This window comes from Stegostoma tigrinum, chromosome 12, assembly GCF_030684315.1.
Source record: "Stegostoma tigrinum isolate sSteTig4 chromosome 12, sSteTig4.hap1, whole genome shotgun sequence".
Classification (NCBI taxonomy): domain Eukaryota; kingdom Metazoa; phylum Chordata; class Chondrichthyes; order Orectolobiformes; family Stegostomatidae; genus Stegostoma; species Stegostoma tigrinum.
The window spans coordinates 82,054,147-82,074,909 of record NC_081365.1 but is presented as its reverse complement, the minus strand read 5'-3'; the positions used below and the strand labels follow the sequence as shown (position 1 = coordinate 82,074,909).

Genomic DNA, 20,763 nt, shown 5'->3' with positions numbered 1-20,763 from the left:
CTTTTATCCCAACTCTCTGCCTTCTATCAGACAGCCAATCCTCAATCCAAGCCAGTAGCTCATCTCGAACACCATGGGCCCTCACCTTGCTCAGCAGCCTCCCGTGAGACACTTATGTAAGGCCTTTTGGAAGTCTAGATAGATAACATCCACTGGGTTTCCCTGGGCTAACATACTTGTTACCTCTTCAAAGAATTCTAACAGGTTTGGCAGGCACGACCTCCCCTTACTACATCCATGCTGACTTGTTCTAATCTGACCCTGCACTTCCAGGAATTTCAAAATCTCATCCTTGACAATGATTCAAGAATTTTATTAACTACCGAAGTCAGGTTAATCGGCCTGTAATTTTCCATCTTTTGCCTTGATTCTTTCTTAAACAAGGGGGTTACAACATCAATTTTCCAATCATCTGGGACTTACCCTGACTCCAGGGACTTTTGAAAGATCACATCCAAAGCCTCTGCTATTTCCTCAGCCACCTTCCTCAGAACTCTAGGATGTAGCCCTTCGGGGCCAGGAGATTTAGCAATTTTTAGACCTTTTAGCTTTTCTAGCACTTTCTCTTTTGTAATGCCTACCGTACTCAACTTTGCCCCCTGACTCTCCCTAAGTGTTGGCATACTACTCATGTCTTCCACTGTGAAGACTGACGCAAAGTACTTATTAAGTCCTTCAGCTACTTCCTTATCTCCCATCACTAGCCTTCCAGCATCAATTTGGAGCAGCCCAGTGTCTACTTTTGCCTCATGTTTGTTTCTTATGTATTGAAAGAAGCTTTCACTGTGATTTCTAATATGACTAGCTAGCCTACCTTCATATTTGATCCTCTCCTTCCTTATTGCTCGTCTGTCTCCTCTGCACCTATCTTCCCCTCTGTCCATCTTCAATCTGCCTTCCCCCTCTCCCTGTTTATTTCAGAACTGTCTCCTCCTCCCTCTTTTCTGATGAAGGGTCTCTGCCCGAAATGTCAGCTTTTGTGTTCCTGAGATGCTGCTTGTCCTGCTGTGTTCATCCAGCTCCACACTTTGTTATCTTGGATTCTCCAGCATCTGCAGTTCCCATTTTCTTTTTATTTTGGGGGCAGCTGCTGTCAATACCCACCCAAACAAAAGCTTCATTTGTCATTTTCAAAATTGGTAATAGCCCACAATCTGCTGAGTGAACAAAAAAAGTACCCATTTGCCTGTGACTCTCAGATGGATTTCTTTCCGATTTATTTATTCTTTAATGAGACATAGCTGTTGCTGATTGTCCAGCATGAACTGACTTCTTGAACAGCTTCATGTTACTGTACAGAGACCCACAATGCTGTTCCAAAAGAGATTACAAAGATTGACTCAGTAACAACCATTCATTTACAAATAAGTTTGTGAGTAGCTTGGAGGTGATTTTTACTGGGGTTAGTGCTGCCATGTCTGATGTCCTTGCCCTTGAAGATGAGTTTTCTTAGTCTGGAAAGGTGTGTGTCAGAATAGTGGGTAAAAAATGTGGCAGTGCATCTTGTACAGGGACACATTATTGTCTCTTGGAGTTGGCTGTGGAGAGAATGGATACGGTGCCAATCAAGGGGCTGCTTTGGCCTAGACTCAAGATTGTTTTCAGTGTTGTTGGATCTGCACCGTCATTGACACACTTCTGACTTGAGAATTGGAGGGGGGCTGCAGGCTTCGGAGTGTCAGCAGTTTCTACATCAAATCGCAGAGTCGTCTTGCTTTGTCTCTGAGTCTGTGGTCGCGAATGATATCTAAAACCAGGTCATCTCTCTTGTGAGCTTGTTATTCTAAACTGGACATTGCGCTTTCTTTACTCAGAGAGTAGTAAGGGAATGGAATGCTTTGCTTGCAACGGTAGTAGATTCGCCAACTTTCGGTACATTTAAGTCGTCATTGGATGAGCACATGGACGTACATGGAATAGTGTAGGTTAGATGGGCTTCAGATCAGCATGACAGGTCGGCACAACATCGAGGGCCGAACGGCCTGTACTGCGCTGTAATGCTCTATGTTCTAATGGTCTCTTCATTATAGAAAAGAGGTGATTGCATTTGAGCATGTGTGGAGGACATTCATCAGGATGTTCTGAGGGAGTGAAGCATTTTAACTCGATGGAGAGTCTGGATAAGTTTGAGATAACAGGAACTGTCAATGCTGGAGTCTGAGATAACACAGCGTGGAGCTGGAGGAACACTGCAGGCCAGGCAGCATCACTGTTTTGTCTGGATAAGGTTGGCTTGTTTTCTTCCGAATAGGGAAGGTTGAAGAAGGTCCTGAAAAAATGGTCTGCATTCTGATGGGTCTAGGCGAGGGAAGCAGAAGGACCATTCATGGGGTGGGAGGGCGGGGGGACGGGGGGGAAGAGATACATACATTTAAGCTAAAAGGCTCAGAAGGAATTTCAGGAAAGAAAAGACACCCAGAAGGTGCTGGGGGTTTGGAATTCATTGTCTGGGACTTTAGTTGAGGTGGTGGATAATCTTTTTACATTAAAGAAAAAAGGTTGGTACAGCACTTAAAATGAAATAACATTCAAGGCAACGGGCCTATTGCTAAAACATGAGCCGAATGTGAACTTAGTGTGGCTTCAGTGGTTACAGACACAATGGAATGAAGTGCTTGTTCAATTCACACAGATGATCCCTGGAATGGTAGGCTTCACCTACAATGAATGGCTAAGGATCCTGGGATTGTACTCACTACAGTTTAGAAGGTTGAGGGGAGAACTAATAAAAACTTACAAGATAATGTATGGTTTAGAAGAGGTGGACGCTAGGAGGTTGTTTCCGTTAGCAGGGGAGACGAGGACCCGTGGGCACAGCCTTAAAATTCGAGGGGTTCAATTTAAAACTGAAATCAGACGACATTTCTTCAGGCAGAAAGTGGTGGGCTTGTGGAATTCATTGCCGCAGAGTGCAGTGCAGGCCGGGATGTTGGACGCCTTCAAGGCAGAGATCGACAAATTCTTGATCTCAAAAGGAATCAAGGGCTACGCGGAGAGTGCAGGGAAGTGGTGTAAAAATGCCCATCAGCCATGATTTAAATGGTGGAGTGGACTTGATGGGGCGAATGGCCTTACCTCCACTCCTATGTCTCATGGCCTTATGGTCTAATTCTGGAGAATTCTCTTATTCTATGATTCTGGAGCAGGGGACAGTGAGTGGACAGCACAGGACAGTTCACCTAACTTCTCCTTTACCAATCTTCTATCTGCCTCCCCACTTCTCCCTATTTTTTTCAGAATCCCCTTCTCCTCCCCCATTTTTGAAGAAGGGTCTCGACCCGAAACGTCAGCTTTCTTGCTTCTCTGATGCTGCTCGGCCCGCTGTGTTCATCCAGTTCTACACCTTGTTCTCTCGGATTCTCCAGCATTGGCAAGTTCCTACTATCTCTTGAGGAAGCTTACTTGTTTTTGCACCCAAACTGTGGTGAGAATGTGGAACGCACCGACTGTGTGGGTGGTAGAGGCAGAAAGCATGATAACATTTAACAAGTCTTTGATTGGGCATTTGCGATGCCAAGGCAAACAAGGCTCTGGGTCGAGTGCTGGGAAATGTGATGAGAATAGTTCAGGACTTGCATCTTGTGAGGGCACATACAATTTGCTGAAGGGTCTGTTCCATTGCCATAGCACTCTATTATGCTGTCCCTCAATGATCCTATGACAAGTAAGTGAAGGTTTACAGAAACAGGCACTTTTCAAGGACAATGCCAAGAGGAAAAGTGATGCACAGGCAAAGTGCATGTAAGAATTTAACCAAGGATCAACACCATTGAAGAACTGGTATTTGTGCCAATGCACCAAACCTGCAGATGAAAATGCAGTGTCCAGTTTGATTGCAAACTGCAACAACCACCAGTTAGTAACATGATCAATGGAAATATCTGAATGCCTGTTGTTGTGATCTCAAGCATTTACCTGCGTCGAGTGAAATCCACCACCATAGTTCTGTTGCATCGTTGGCCACCTCGCAATCGGTGTTGCATAGTCAATATCATTCCTTGACAATGCTTGAAGCAAGGCATAAGCAGTGGTTTCCACAGTCATCGCAGAAGCCTGTGCTGCTTCAATTGGATACGGCTTCTCGTCCTCCAACCATGGAGGCTTTCCAGGAACCAACATCAGAATCTGTCATTTGAGAAAGGGATTAGCTGAGAATAAAGTTTACATCATATAGATTTTTGTTTGCATTTCACCAACACAACAATGGTTTTGCTGGTCAAGATCCAGCATTATCTCACCACTGATGTCTACAACATTCTCCATACTTTCCGCTCAGTGATGGGTCCTTTTGTTTGGGAAAAATAGGCACCTTCAAATGCAAATGAATCAAGATGAGCTTTAGTTTCTCATCAGGCTACATGGCAGTTATTACAAGATGTTACGAACAAAACGTGAAGGAGCAGATGAAACCATTCACCAGTCTGGATGATCTTCTTGCCCTCATCCTGAGGAGGCATCACAGATCTTAACTTACACGCAATTCAAATTATTTCATGCAATGACAAGACTGAATGTTCCGGATACTGCAAATGCCATGGCACCTGGCAGCATCCCACAAACTGTCCTGGAACAATGTGCCCCAAGGTCGCCACACCAACAGTAAATGTTTTCCAGTACATTTTTAAACACTTGCAACACTCACATTTCAGAGAAAGATGACCTATCACGCAATCGGCAGACAAATTGTCCTGACCAATTATGACCTCGATGTATTCTCAATCATCAGCAAAGTAATGCAACATCTGGATGACAGTGCTGTCAAACAGCTGCACACTAAGGTTCAGTTTACTTTTCGTCATGCCACACTTCTCGTAACCTCGTTCAGGATTGACCACAAATATGATCAGAGATCCTGAGCTTGAAAAGGAAGGAAAGTGCAATCTGTCATTTCCACCCTGGCAACTTCTGATTGAATGTGGTGTTAAGCAGAGGAATAGAAAATTGAGTCTGTGGCATTCACTGGATACCTGCACTGGTTGAAGTCATGTCTTCATTTGAACCAAAGTGGAGACATGAACGTTCATTGAATATTGTCCAGGTGTCCAGCAGAATTCATGACTTTTCCAACAGTGAAGTCAACGATGAGAAAATACAGTGAGACTTGGACAACGATCAGGCTTGGCCTGATAAACGATAAGTAACATTTGCACCATACAAGTGCGAAGCAGCAATCAGCTCCAACAAGAGCGAATATGACCATATCACAAAATTCCATGGAAATGAGGTAAGAAAAATTCAGTGCTTGTCTTTGACTCTCACAGAATCCGTGAGCTTAAGAATTTAATTCTCCTGTACTGTCGCCCACTGGCTATCCACTTAATCAAGGTTAACACTGATCTAAAACTAAACTGGAACGGTTATATAATCAGCAGCTGCCAGGTCCGTGGTACAAACCGCCCTGCTGTGGGACAGGGTCAGGCAAATCCAAGTGAGTGATCGTGGTTGGAGACTCATTCGTTGGGGGCATAGTTTCTGTAGCCACATTTGAGATACCAGGGCTGTGTGTTGCTTCCCTGGTACCAAGGTCAAGGACATCTCTGAGTGGTTGCAAGAAATTCTTAAGGGGGAGGGTGAGCAGCCAGAGGCCATTGTGCACATTGGTACCAATGACGTAGGTAGAAAGAGGGATGAGATCCTGTGGACTGTGTACAAGGAGTTAGCAAAGAGGCTGAAAGGCAGGACCTAGAGGGTAATAATTTATGGGTTGCCACGAGTGCCACATGTTAGTGAGTTAAGTCAGAGAAAGATAGGTGAGATGAATGCATTGGTTAAGGAGCTGGTACTGGGGGCAGGCTTTCAGGTTCATGGATAATTGCGACCGCTTCTTGGGCAAGGGGTGACCTGTGCAAGAGGGATGGGTTGCACCTAAACTGAACGGGAACAAATACCCTCACATGGAGGTTTGCTAGTGCTACTTGGGAGGATTTAAAGACTGGCAGGCAGCTGGGAACCAGAGCAGCAGGTCAGCAAGTAGATGAATTGATGGCAGGTACATGCTGGGACCAATAAATCAGAAAAGAATGGCAGTCAGAGACAGGTACATGAACATGATGGCACGAACAAGCTGAAATATGTTTATTTCACTGCCAGGAGTATTACAGGTAAGGCAGATGAGCTCAGAGCCTGGATCAGTACATGGGACTCTGATGTTGAGGCCATTACAGAGGCTTGGTTGAGACAGAGACCGGACTGGGTGCTCAATGTTCCAGGGTTTCATTGCTTTAGACAAGATAGAGGGGAAGATAAAAGTAGGAGGTGCACTCCTAACCTGTGGGAAATGTTGCATCTGTACCTAGAAAGGACATTCTGGAGGGCTTGCCCACTGAGGCAACAGAGGTAGCGTTCAAAAATAAGATAGACACAATCACTCTGATCAGATTAAACTAATAGCCTGCTCCCCTTTTGCCACTGACACACTGAGGAACAAATATGTAGGCAGCTTTTGAAACAATGCAATAAGTCAGAGTTGTCACAGTCAGTGAATTTAACCTCCCCGGTATTGACTGGGACTCCCTTACAACAAGAGTTTAAATGAGGCTGAATTTGTTAAGTCTATCCAAGAGAGTTTCTTGACACAGTATGTGGATAGAAGATGGGCCATACTGGACTTTGTCCTGGTCAGGTAACTGGTGAGAAGGGTGGGAAAGCATTTTGGAAATAGTGATCACAACTCCTTAAATTTTAAGATTGCTATGAAGAAGTATAAGTCAGGACCTTGGGGGAGAGTAAATTATATCAATTTTAGGTAGGAGCTGTCACATTTGCCATATGGGAATTGTTTAAAGGCCTGCTTATGAGTTTAGGATCAGGAAGGAGGAAGGACAACGATGGCAAGGTAAAAGACCCTTGGATAATTGGGGAGGTTGTGAAGTTAGTCAAAAGGGAAAAACAAAAATATGTCAGGTTTACGAAGCTAAAATCGAACAGGGCTGACATAAAGAAAGCAGAAAAAGAAAGGCGATCAAATGACCTTGGCAAGGAGGGTTGAAGGAAATCCCAAGGCATTCTGTGCATACATCGAAAACAAGGGGATAAATAGCAAGAAGGTACGACCATTCAGGATAAAGGAGGGAACTTGTGTTTGGAAGCAGAGGATGTGGGCAAGATCCTAAATTAAGTCCGTGCATCACTATTCACTCAGGCGAAGGGTGTGGAGGATAGTGGGATTTGTGTGGAGCATGCTCATGTGATAACAGCATTTTGAAATCAAGAAAGAGCATTAAGGGGGATAAGTCCTCAGGACCCAATGGTATCTCCTCAAGGTTTTTGAGCGAGGTGAGAGAAGAGATTGTCGGGGCATTCAGCAATATCTTTGTATCCTTGGTAGCCACTGGAGGGGTACTGGAGGATTAGCAAGTTGCTAAATGTTCTTCTTCTGTTCAAGAAGGGAAATAGGGTCAATCCAGGAAACTCTCGACTAGCGAGTTTCTCATCGTTCATCGGAAGCTATTGGAGAGAATTCTTAGGGATTGTATTTATCTGTATTTGGAACAGCATGGCCTCATTCGGGACAGTCAGCATGGCTTTGTGCAGGGCAGGTCATGTCTTCCTAACTTGACTGAATTTTTTGAGGAGGTGACGAATGTGATCAATGAAGGTAGAGCAGTGGATATTGTTGACATGGATTTTAGCAATACTTTCAACAAGGTGCCTCATGATAGGATCATCCAGAAAATTAAGATGCACCGAGTCAATGGTGGCTTGGATGCTTGGATTCACAACTGGCTTGCCCAGAGAAGACAGAGGCAAGAGGTGGAATGGTGCTTTTCAGGCTGTAGATCCAGGACGATTGGTGTTCCGCAGGGATCTGTGCTGGGACCTCTGCTGTTTGTGGTCTATACAAAATGACTGAGGTGAAAATATAGATGTATGGGTTAGCAAGTTTGCAGACAATAGAATGATTGGGAGAATCAGGATGAGTGTAGACGTCATAAAAGGATACGGATCAGTTGCAGAAACGGCAAGTGGATTTTAATCCATTAAATGTGAGATGCTCCACTTTGGGAAATCAACTATTACAGAAAAATATACAGTTAATGGCACCCCTCAGTGCAGAATTGTTAAGGTGGGGATGCAGGTGCACTCAATCTGTTCATTGAGAACTGTCGACGTGCTATCACCTCAATTTCTCTGTTCCCTGCACCAAACCCAACCTACGTCCTGCCCAACTGACTGCCCTCCACGCACTCATATCTCACCCTGACTTTGTTATTAAGCCTGCCGATAAGGTGGTGCTGTTGTGGTCTGGTGAGCTGAAGTCTACCTTGCAGAGGCTGAGCGCCAGCTCTCAGATACCTCCTCCGACTTCTCCTGGACCATGACCGCACCGGGCCATTGTATCTACTACAGTAACTGATCTTGGTCTATCCGGTGATCTTCCCCCTCTGTTTCCAAGCTGAAAGGCCACAGCTCCCCACAGGTTGCTCCTACGTCCCCCTAAAAATCCACAAATGAGACTGTCCTGGCAGACCCATTGTTTCAGCCTGTTCCTGCCCCACAGAACTCATCTCTTCCGACCTTGACTCAATCTTCTGTCCCCTGGTCCAAGCACTGCCCACGTACATCCAGAAATACTCTGATATTTTACGCAGTTTTAAAAACATCAGTTTGCCGGTTCCAGCTGCGTCCTCTTTACCATGAACGTGTAATTCCTTTCCAAATCCATTCCCCACCAGGAGGTTCTTAGGGCTGTCCCCTTCTTCTTGGAGCAAAGACCTGAACATGCCCCTCCCACCACCACCCTCCTCCACTTGGTCGACCTCATCCTCACCCTCAACAACTTGTTGTTTAACTCCTCTCATTGTCTTCGGCTAAGAGGAGCAGCTCCGGGCACCTGCGTGGGCCCGAGTTAAACCTGTCTCTTCACGGGGTACGTGGAACATTCCCACCCACAACACTTTCTCCGATACATCAATGATATCATCCGGCTGCTTCTCTCTCTTGTCTGAAATTGGAAAACTTCATCAACTTCGCCTCCAATTTCCATCCTGCCCTCACTTTCACCTGCTCTACCTCTGACTCTACCCTTCCCTTCCTCAACGTTTCTGCTTCCATTCCTGGGGGTAGGCTTCGCACTAATATCCATTACAAACTCTCTGACTCTCACAGCTACCTGGTCTATATATCCTCACACCCCACTTTCTGTAAAGACTCCAACCTCTTCTCTCACTTCCTCCATCTCCATCGAACATGTTCTCATGAGGCCAACATCAACAAGGGAGCCTCCAAAATGTCCATCTTCTTCCTCAACTGAGGATTCTCCGGCTCCGTGGTCGACAGGGCCCTCAACTGTGTCCAACCCAGCACTTTTGCCCTCACCTTTTCTCTTCCCTCCCAAGATAGCAATAAGGTTCCACTTGACCTTACCTATCAACCCACATACCCACATCCATACCAACCTCAGGCACCATTTCCACCACCACCAGCAGGATGCCGCCACCAGACACATATTCCCCTCCCCTCCCTTCTCCGCCTTAACCGGATCACCAGGAGGAAATGCAAGCAGACACGGGGAGAACGTGCAAACTTCGCACAGACAATTGCCCGAGGCTGCAGTGCGAACCACTGAGCCACCGTGCTGCCCAGAATCTTGGTGGTGTGGATGAGCAGAGAGATCTCGGTGTCCATGTGCGTAGATCCCTGAAAGTTGCCACGCAGATTGATAGGCTTGTTCAGAAGGTGTATGGCGTGTTAGGTTTTATTGGTACAGAGATTGAGTTTCGGAGCCATGAGGTCATGTTGCAGCTGTACAAAACACTGGTGCGGCCGCGCTTGGACTATTGCGTACAGTTCTGATCGCCACATTATCGGAAGGATTTGGAGGGGGTTTATTAGGATCTTGTCTGGTGTGGAAGGAAGGTCTTATGAGGAAAAGCTTCGAGACTTGAGGCTGTTTTTGTCAGAAGAAGGTGAAGAGGCAACTTAATAGAGACATACAAGATAATCAGAGGATTAGATAGGTGGACAGCGATAGTCTTTTTCCTCGATGGTGATGGTGAGCACGAGTGGAGATAGGTTTAAATTGAGGGGAGATAGATATGGGACACATGTCAGAGGGAGGTTCTTTATTCAGAGAGTAGTATGGGTGCGGAATGCCCTGCCTGCAACAGGAGTAGATTGCTAAGTTTAAGGGCATTTAAATGAACATTGCTAAATATATGGATGGTAATGGAATAGTGTCGGTTAGATGGGCTTCAGGTTGGATTCACAGGTTGGCGCAACATCGAGGGCCGAAGGGCCTGTACTGCGCTGTAATGTTCTATGTTCTATGTCATAATACTTCAGTGAATTCTGGTTACCCTGCTGTAGGAAGAATGCTGTTAAACTATACAGAGTGCAAAAATAATTACAAAAGGTCATTGCCGGGACTGGAGGGTTTACGAGGAGTGGTGGATAGGCTCGGACTTTTTCCGTGGAGTATCGGAGATGAAGGGGTGACTTCCAGAGGTGTAAAAAATCATGATGGGCATTGATAAGGGGAATAACCAAGGTAGGGGAGTCCAAAGCTAGAAGGGAGTAGGTTCAAATGTGAAAGGGGAAAGATTTAAAAGTGACCCGACCGGCAACTTTTCCCACACAGAGGGTGGTGCGTGAATGCAATGAGCTGCCAACAGACGTGGTAGAGGCAGATAAAATTTCTGTATTTAAAAGACATTTGGACAGGTACACAATGAGGAAAGGTTCAGACGGATACCAAACGCAGGCAAATGGGACCGGTTAAGTTTGGGACACATGATCAGTACAGATGATTAGGAGTGAGGGTCCTGATTCTGTGCTGTATGACTCTATGAAACTATGACTGAAGAGCTAACTAGGTGTGTGGATGAGGGCAATGCATTTGACACAGTCGACTTGGGCTTCAGCAGAGCTTTTGACAAGATTCCCCATTTGAAGACTGTTAGAACAGGAAACAGTCCATGGGATCCGAGGACACATGTGCACAGGAAATCATAACTCATGTAATTTGAATGAGTTTTTTAAAGTAGTAATGAAGAGCATTGATTAAGGCAGAAACATGGACGTATATGGGTTTCAGTAAGGCGTTCAAGAAGGTTCCTCACAGTAGTCCAGTAGGGAAGTTAAATCACACGGAGCACAGGGAGAGCTAGCCATAGAAGATAGAACATAGAACATTACAGCACAGTACAGGCCCTTCGGCCCTCGATCTTGTGCTGACCCGTCATGCCGATCTCAAGCCCATCTAACCTGCACTATTCCATGTACGTCCATATGCTTGTCCAATGACCACTTAAATGTACCTGAAGTTGGCGAATCTACTACCGTTGCAGGCAAAGCGTTCCATTCCCTTACTACTGTCTGAGTAAAGAAACTACCTCTGACATCTGTCCTGTATCTTTCGCCCCTCAATTTAAAGCTCTGCCCCCTCGTGCTCACCATCACCATCCTAGGAAAAAGGCTCTCCCTATCCACCCTATCTCACCCTCTGATTATTTTATATGTTTCAATTAAGTCACCCCTCAACCTTCTTCTCTCTAATGAAGACAGCCTCAAGTCCCTCAGCCATTCCTCGTAAGACCTTCCCTCCATACCAGGCAACATCCTAGTAAATCTCCTCTGCACCCTTTCCAAAGCTTCCACATCCTTCTTATAATGCGGTGACCAGAACTGTATACAATACTCCAATGCGGCCGCGTCAGAGTTTTGTACAGCTTCACCATAACCTCTTGGTTCCGGAACTCGATCCCTCTATTAATCAAAGCTAAAACACTGTATGCCTTCTTAACAGCCCTGTCAACCTGGGTGGCAACTTTCAAGGATCTGTGTTCATGGACACCGAGATCTCTCCGCTCATCTATACTACTAAGAATCTTACCATTAGCCCTGTACTTTGCCTTCTGGTTACTCCTGCCGAAGTGCATCACCTCACGCTTGTCTGCATTAAACTCCATTTGCCACCTCTCAGCCCAGCTCTGCAGCTTATCTGTGTCTCTCTGCAACCAATCCTTTGTCACTATCCACAACTCCAACTATCTTGGTGTTGTCTGCAAATTTACTAACTCATCCTTCACTGCCCTCATCCAGGTCATTTATAAAAATGACAAACAGCAGTGGACCCAACACCGACCCTTGCGGTACCACCAGAAACTGGTCTCCAGGATGAACGTTTCCCATCAACTACCACCCTCTGTCTTCTTTCAGCAGGCCAATTTCCGATCCAAACTGCGAGATCTCCCACAATTCCATTCCTCTGCATTTTGTACAATAGTCTGTTATGGGGAACCTTATCGAACGCCTTGCTGAAATCCATATACACCACATCAACCGGTTTACTCTCATCCATCTGTTTGGTCACCTTCTCAAAGAACTCAATAAGGTTTGTGAGGCACGACCTACCCTTCACAAAACTGTGCTGACTATCCCTAATCAATTTATTCTTTTCTAGATGATTATAAATCCTGTCCCTTAGAACCTTTTCCAACACTTTACCAACAACTGAGGTAAGGCTCACTGGCCGATAATTACCAGGGTTGTCTCTACTCCCCTTCTTGAACAGGAGAACCACAATTGCTATCCTCCAGTCATCTGGCACTATTCCTGCAGACAATGACGAGTTAAAGATCAATGCCAAAGGCTCGGCAATCTCCTCCCTGGATTCCCCGAGGATCCGAGGATAAATCCCATCCAGCCCAGGGGTCATAGCTGTCTTCACCCTCTGTAGGATTTCAAATACCTCTTCCTTGTGAACCTCAATCCCACCTAGTCCAGTAGCCTGTATCTCTGTATTCTCCTCGACAACATTGTCGTTTTCTAGAGTGAATACTGTTGAAAAATATTCATTTCACGCTTTCCCTATCTCATCTGACTCCACACACAACTTCCCACTACTATCCTTGATTGGGCCTAATCTTACTTTTCTCATTCTTTTATTTCTTAAATACCGATAGAAAACCTTACGGTTTACCCTGATCCTATCCGCCAACAACTTCTCAAATCTCCTCCTGGCTCTTCTGAGCTCTCTCTTTCGGTCTTTCCTGGCTACCTTGTAACCCTCAAGCACCCTGACTGAGCATTCACATCTTGTAGTAACAGAAGCCTTCTGCTTCCTCTTGACCAGAGATTCCACTTCCTTCGTAAACCACGGCTCCCGCGCTCTACAGCTTCCTCCCGGCCTGACAGGTACATACTTATCTAGGAAACACAGGAACTTTTCCTTGAATAAGCTCTACATTTCTATTGTGCCCATCCCTTGCAGTTTCCTTCCCCATCCTATGCTCCCAAAATCTTGCCAAATCTCATCGGAATTGCCTTTCCCCCAGATAACTCTTGCCCAGTGGTGTACACCTCTACCTTTCCATCACTAAAGTAAACATAACAGAATTGTGATCGCTGAGGTTGGCAGTTTATTATCTTAGAATTGTGATCGCTATCACCAAGGTGATCACCGACTTCCAAATCTAACACCTGGCCAGGCTCATGACCCAGTTCCAAATCTGATGCGGTCACTGCACTCCAATTGCATTAGTCACTACATGCCACTTCCCTCAGTCACTGCATCCCACTTCACTCAGTCACTGCACCCCAAGGCCCGTCAGGCGCTGCATCCCTATTACCTCATTCACTCCTTCCCATTACGTCAGTCACTGCATCCCATTTCACTCAGTCACTGCCTCCCATTACCCTCAGTCACTGCCTCCCATTACCCTCAGTCACTGCCTCCCATTACCCTCAGTCACTGCCTCCCATTTCACTCAGTCACTGCCTCCCATTTCACTCAGTCACTGCCTCCCATTTCACTCAGTCACTGCATCCCATTTCACTCAGTCACTGCATCCCATTTCACTCAGTCACTGCATGCCATTTCACTCAGTCACTGCATCCCATTTCACTCAGTCACTGCCTCCCATTTCAGTGAGCCACACCCTCCCATTTCAGTGAGTCACACCCTCCCATTTCAGTGAGTCACACCCTCCCATTTCAGTGAGTCACACCCTCCCATTTCAGACAGTCACTGCATCCCATGTCCCCAGAGTCACTGCGTCCCATTACACTCAGGCACTGCATCCAATTTCACTCAGCCACTGCATCACATTTCCCTCAGTCATTGCATCACATTTCACTCAGTCATTGCATCACATTTCACTCAGTCATTGCATCACATTTCACTCAGTCTCTGCTTCCAATTTCCCTCAGTCACTGCAAACCATTTCTGACAGTCACTGCAACCCATTTCACACAGTCACTGCATCTCCTTCCCCTCAGTCACTGCATCTCCTTCCCCTCAGTCACTGCATCTCCTTTCCCCAATTTCAGTGAGTCACACCCTCCCATTTCAGTGAGTCACACCCTCCCATTTCAGTGAGTCACACCCTCCCATTTCAGACAGTCACTGCATCCCATGTCCCCAGAGTCACTGCGTCCCATTACACTCAGGCACTGCATCCAATTTCACTCAGCCACTGCATCACATTTCCCTCAGTCATTGCATCACATTTCACTCAGTCATTGCATCCCATTTCCCTCAGTCAGTGCATCCCATTTCACTCAGTCACGCATCCCATTTCACTCAGTCACGCATCCCATTTCACTCAGTCACTGCACCCCATTTCACTCAGTCACTGCATCCATTTCCCCACAGTCTCCGCATCACATTTCACAGAGACACGGCGTCCCATTTCACTTGGCCACTGCAACCCGTTACCCTCAGTCACAGCTTCCCGTTTCCACAGTCACTGCATCTCCTTTCCCCAAGTCACTGCATCCCATCTCCACGGTCACTTGCACCCATTTCATTCAATCACTGCCTCCCATTTCCATCACTCACTGCATCCTAGTTCCCTCAGTCAGTGCATCCCATTTCCCTCAGTCAGTGCTTCCCATTTCCCTCAGTCAGTGCTTCCCATTTCCCTCAGTCAGTGCTTCCCATTTCCCTCAGTCAGTGCTTCCCATTTCCCTCAGTCAGTGCATCCCATTTCCCTCAGTCAGTGCATCCCATTTCCCTCAGTCAGTGCATCCCATTTCCCTCAGTCAGTGCATCCCATTTCACTCAGTCCGTGCATCCCATTTCACTCAGTCCGTGCATCCCATTTGCATCAGACACTGCATTTAATCTCCATCAGTCACTGCATCCCACTTCACACAGTCATTGCAGCTCATTTCACTCAGTCACTGCATCCTATTTCCCTCAGTCACTGCATCTCATTTCACTCAGTCACCGCATCCCATTTCACTCAGTCACCGCATCCTATTTAACAGAGACGTTGAATCCTATTCAACTGAGACAGTGCATCCATTTCCATCAGTCACCGCACCCGATTCCCGACAGTCACCGCATCCCATTTCCCTCAGTCACCGCATCCCATTTCCCTCAGTCACCGCATCCCATTTCACTCAGTCACGCATCACATTCCCAACAGTCACTGCACCCCATTTCACTCAGTCACTGCCTCCCTTTTCCCACAGTCACTGCAAACTTTTCCCACAGTCACTGCAACCCATTTCCCTCAGTCACTGCATCCCATTTCCCTCAGTCACTGCATCCCATTTCCTTCAGTCACTGCATCCCATTTCCTTCAGTCACTGCATCCCATTTCCCTCAGTCACTGCATCCCATTTCTCTCAGCCAGTGCATCCCATTTCACTCAGTCACTGCATCTCACTTCACTCATTCACTGCATCCCATTTCCCACAGTCACTGCATCCCATTTCCATCAGTCACTGCATCTCACTTCACTCATTCACTGCATCCCATTTCACACAGTCACTGCATCCCATTTCACACAGTCACTGCATCCCATTTCCCGCAGTCACTGCATCCCATTTCCCGCAGTCACTGCATCCCATTTCCCGCAGTCACTGCATCCCATTTCACGCAGTCAATGCATCCCATTTCACGCAGTCACTGCATCCCATTTCACACAGTCACTGCATCCCATTTCACACAGTCACTGCATCCCATTTCACACAGTCACTGCATCCCATTTCACACAGTCACTGCATCCCATTTCCCTTAGTCAATGCATCCCATTTCACGCAGACACTGCATCCCATTTCACGCAGACACTGCATCCCATTTCACGCAGACACTGCATCCCATTTCACGCAGACACTGCATCCCATTTCACGCAGACACTGCATCCCATTTCACGCAGACACTGCATCTCCTTTCCATCAGTCACTGCATCTCCTTTCCATCAGTCACTGCATCACCTTTCCATCAGTCACTGCATCTCCTTTCCATCAGTCACTGCATCTCCTTTCCATCAGTCACTGCATCTCCTTTCCATCAGTCAGTGCATCTCACTTCACTCATTCACTGCATCCTATTTCACGCAGTCACTGCATCCCATTTCACACAGTCACTGCATCCCGTTTCTCATCTGACGCTGCATTCAAGTTCCGTCAGGTACTGCATCCCATTTCACTCAGTCACTGCATCCCATTTCCATCAGTCACGGCATCCCATTTCCATCAGTCACGGCATCCCATTTCACTCAGTCACTGCATCACATTTCACTCAGTCACTGCATCACATTTCACTCAGTCACTGCATCACATTTCACTCAGTCACTGCATCACATTACCCTCAGTTACTGCATCACATTACCCTCAGTTACTGCATCACATTACCCTCAGTCACGGCATCCAATTACCCTCAGTCACGGCATCCAATTACCCTCAGTCACGGCATCCCATTTCACTCATTCACAGCTTCCCATTTCACTCAGTCACAGCATGCCATTTCCCACAGTGACGGCATCTCCTTTCCATCAGTCAACGCATCACATTTCACTCAGTCACTGCATCCCATTTCATTCAGTCACTGCATCCTTTTCCCCACAGTCTCCGCATCTCATTTCACAGAGACACGGCGTCCCATTTCACTTAGCCGCCTCAACCCGTTACCCTCAGTCACTGCATCTCCTTTCCCCAAGTCACTGCATCTCCTTTCCCCAAGTCACTGCATCCCATCTCCACGGTCACTTGCACCCATTTCCCTCAGTCACTTGCACCCATTTCCCTCAGTCACTTGCACCCATTTCCCTCAGTCACTTGCACCCATTTCCCTCAGTCACTTGCACCCATTTCCCTCAGTCACTTGCACCCATTTCCCTCAGTCACTTGCACCCATTTCCCTCAGTCACTTGCACCCATTTCCCTCAGTCACTTGCACCCATTTCCCTCAGTCACTTGCACCCATTTCCCTCAGTCACTTGCACCCATTTCCCTCAGTCACTTGCACCCATTTCCCTCAGTCACTTGCACCCATTTCCCTCAGTCACTTGCACCCATTTCCCTCAGTCACTTGCACCCATTTCCCTCAGTCACTTGCACCCATTTCCCTCAGTCACTTGCACCCATTTCCCTCAGTCACTTGCACCCATTTCCCTCAGTCACTTGCACCCATTTCCCTCAGTCACTTGCACCCATTTCCCTCAGTCACTTGCACCCATTTCCCTCAGTCACTTGCACCCATTTCCCTCAGTCACTTGCACCCATTTCCCTCAGTCACTTGCACCCATTTCCCTCAGTCACTTGCACCCATTTCCCTCAGTCACTTGCACCCATTTCCCTCAGTCACTTGCACCCATTTCCCTCAGTCACTTGCACCCATTTCCCTCAGTCACTTCCACCCATTTCCCTCAGTCACTTCCACCCATTTCCCTCAGTCACTTGCACCCATTTCCCTCAGTCACTTGCACCCATTTCCCTCAGTCACTGCGTACCCATTTCCCTCAGTCACTGCGCACCCATTTCCCTCAGTCACTGCGTACCCATTTCCCTCAGTCACTGCGTCCCGTTTCCCTCAGTCACTGCGTCCCGTTTCCCTCAGTCACTGCGTCCCGTTTCCCTCAGTCACTGCGTACCGTTTCCCTCAGTCACTGCGTCCCGTTTCACTCAGTCACTGCGTCCCGTTTCACGCAGTCACTGCGTCCCGTTTCACGCAGTCACTGCATCTCGTTTCCCGCAGTCACAGCATCTCGTTTCCCGCAGTCACTGCATCACACTTCACGCAGTCACTGCATCACACTTCACGCAGTCACTGCATCACACTTCACGCAGTCACTGCATCACACTTCACGCAGTCACTGCATCACACTTCACGCAGTCACAGCATCACATTTCACACAGTCACTGCATCCCGTTTCTCATCTGACGCTTCATTCAAGTTCCGTCAGGTACTGCATCCCACTTCACTCAGCCACTGCATCCCACTTCACTCAGCCACTGCATCCCACTTCACTCAGCCACTGCATCCCACTTCACTCAGCCACTGCATCCCACTTCACTCAGCCACTGCATCCCACTTCACTCAGCCACTGCATCCCACTTCACTCAGCCACTGCATCCCACTTCACTCAGCCACTGCATCCCACTTCACTCAGCCACTGCATCCCACTTCACTCAGCCACTGCATCCCACTTCACTCAGCCACTGCATCCCACATCACTCAGCCACTGCATCCCACATCACTCAGCCACTGCATCCCACATCACTCAGCCACTGCATCCCACTTCACTCAATCACTGCCACCCATTTCCCACAGTCACTGCGTCTCCTTTCCCTCAGTCACCGCATCCCATTTCCCTCAGTCACTGAATCCCATTTAACTGAGACAGTGAATCTCATTGAACTGAGACGGTGCATCCCATTACCCTCAGTCACAGCATTCCATTTCCCTCAGTCACTGCATGTCATTTCCCTCAGTCACTGCATCTCATTTCCCTCAGTCACTGCATCTCATTTCCCTCAGTCACTGCATCTCATTTCCCTCAGTCACTGCATCTCATTTCCCTCAGTCAATGCATCTCATTTCCCTCAGTCAATGCATCTCATTTCCCTCAGTCAATGCATCTCATTTCCCTCAGTCAATGCATCTCATTTCCCTCAGTCAATGCATCTCATTTCCCTCAGTCAATGCATCTCATTTCACTCAGCCACTGCATTCCATTTCCCTCAGTCAATGCATCTCATTTCACTCAGCCACTGCATTCCATTTCACTCAGCCACTGCATCCCATTTCCCTCAGTCACTGCATCCCATTTCCATCAGTCACTGCATCCCATGACCGTCGGTCCCTGAATCCCATTTCACTCAGTCACTGCATCACATTTCACTCAGTGACTGCATCCCATTTCACTCAATCACTGCCTCCCATTTTCCTCGGTCACTGCAACCCATTTCCCACAGTCACTGCCACCCATTTCACAGAGTCACTGCACCCCATGTCACTCAGTCACTGCAGCCCATTTCACTCATTCACAGCTTCCCATTTCACTCATTCACAGCTTCCCATTTCACTCATTCACAGCTTCCCATTTCACTCAGTCACTGCATCCCATTTCCCTCAGTCACTGCATCCCATTTCCTTCAGTCACTGCATCCCATTTCCCTCAGTCACTGCATCCCATTTCACTCAGCCAGTGCATCCCATTTCACTCAGCCAGTGCATCCCATTTCACTCACCCAGTGCATCCAATTTCCCTACATCAGTGCATCTCATTTCCCTCAGTCACTGCATCTCATTTCATTCAGTCACTGCATCCCATTTCCATCAGTCACTGCATCCCATTTCACTCATTCACAGCTTCCCATTTCACTCAGTCACTGCATGCCATTTCCCACAGTGACGGCATCTCCTTTCCATCAGTCAACGCATCACATTTCACTCAGTCACTGCATCCCATTTCATTCAGTCACTGCATCCATTTCCCCACAGTCTCCGCATCCATTTCCCCACAGCCTCCGCATCACATTTCACAGAGACACGGCGTCCCATTTCACTTAGCCGCCTCAACCCGTTACCCTCAGTCACAGCATCCCGTTTCCACAGTCACTGCATCTCCTTTCCCCAAGTCACTGCATCCCATCTCCACGGTCACTTGCACCCATTTCATTCAATCACTGCCTCCCATTTCCATCACTCACTGCATCCCATTTCCCTCACTCACTGCATCCCATTTCCCTCAGTCAGTGCATCCCATTTCCCTCAGTCAGTGCATCCCATTTCCCTCAGTCAGTGCATCCCATTTCCCTCAGTCAGTGCATCCCATTTCCCTCAGTCAGTGCATCCCATTTGCATCAGACACTGCATTCAATCTCCATCAGTCACTGCACCTCACTTCACTCATTCACTGCATCCCATTTCCCACAGTCACTGCATCCCATTTCACTCAGTCATTGCAGCTCATTTCACTCATTCACAGCATCCCATTTCACTCAGTCACTGCATCCCATTTCACTCAGTCACTGCATCCCATTTCACACAGTCACTGCATCCCATTTCCCACAGTCACTGCATCCCATTTCACTCAGTCAGCACATCCCATTTCCCTCAGTCACTGCATCCCATTTCCCTCAGTCACTGCATCCCATTTCACTCAGCCACTGCATCCCATTTCACTCAGTCACAGCATTCCATTTGACTCAGTCACTACATGCTATTTAACGGAGACAGTGAATCCTATTCAACTGAGACAGTGCATCACATTTCACTCAATCACTGCATCCCATTTCACTCAGTCACTGCCTCCCTTTTCCCAGTGTCACTGCAATCCTTTCCTGCAGTCACTGCAACCCATTTCCCACAGTCACTGCATCGCATTTCACTCAGTCACTGCATCCCATTTAACTGAGACAGTGAATCTCATTGAACTGAGACAGTGCATCCCATTTCCCTCAGTCACAGCATCTCCTTTAACTCAGTCACAAAATCCCCTTTCACTCATTCACAGCTTCCCATTTCACTCATTCACAGCTTCCCATTTCACTCATTCACAGCTTCCCATTTCACTCAGTCACTGC

At 47.3% G+C, this 20,763-nt stretch overlaps 1 long non-coding RNA gene across 3 annotated transcripts in view; it reads right to left on the bottom strand.

The window, feature by feature from the left end:
- Positions 1 to 2,349: 2,349 nt before the first annotated feature.
- LOC132210445 (uncharacterized) overlaps positions 2,350 to 20,763 on the bottom strand; it is a 261,894-nt gene continuing 243,480 nt past the window's right edge. For all 3 annotated transcript variants that reach the window (XR_009446583.1, XR_009446581.1, XR_009446582.1), the window contains one exon: positions 2,350 to 4,125. This is a non-coding gene — a long non-coding RNA (uncharacterized LOC132210445). The remainder of the gene's footprint in view (positions 4,126 to 20,763) is intronic.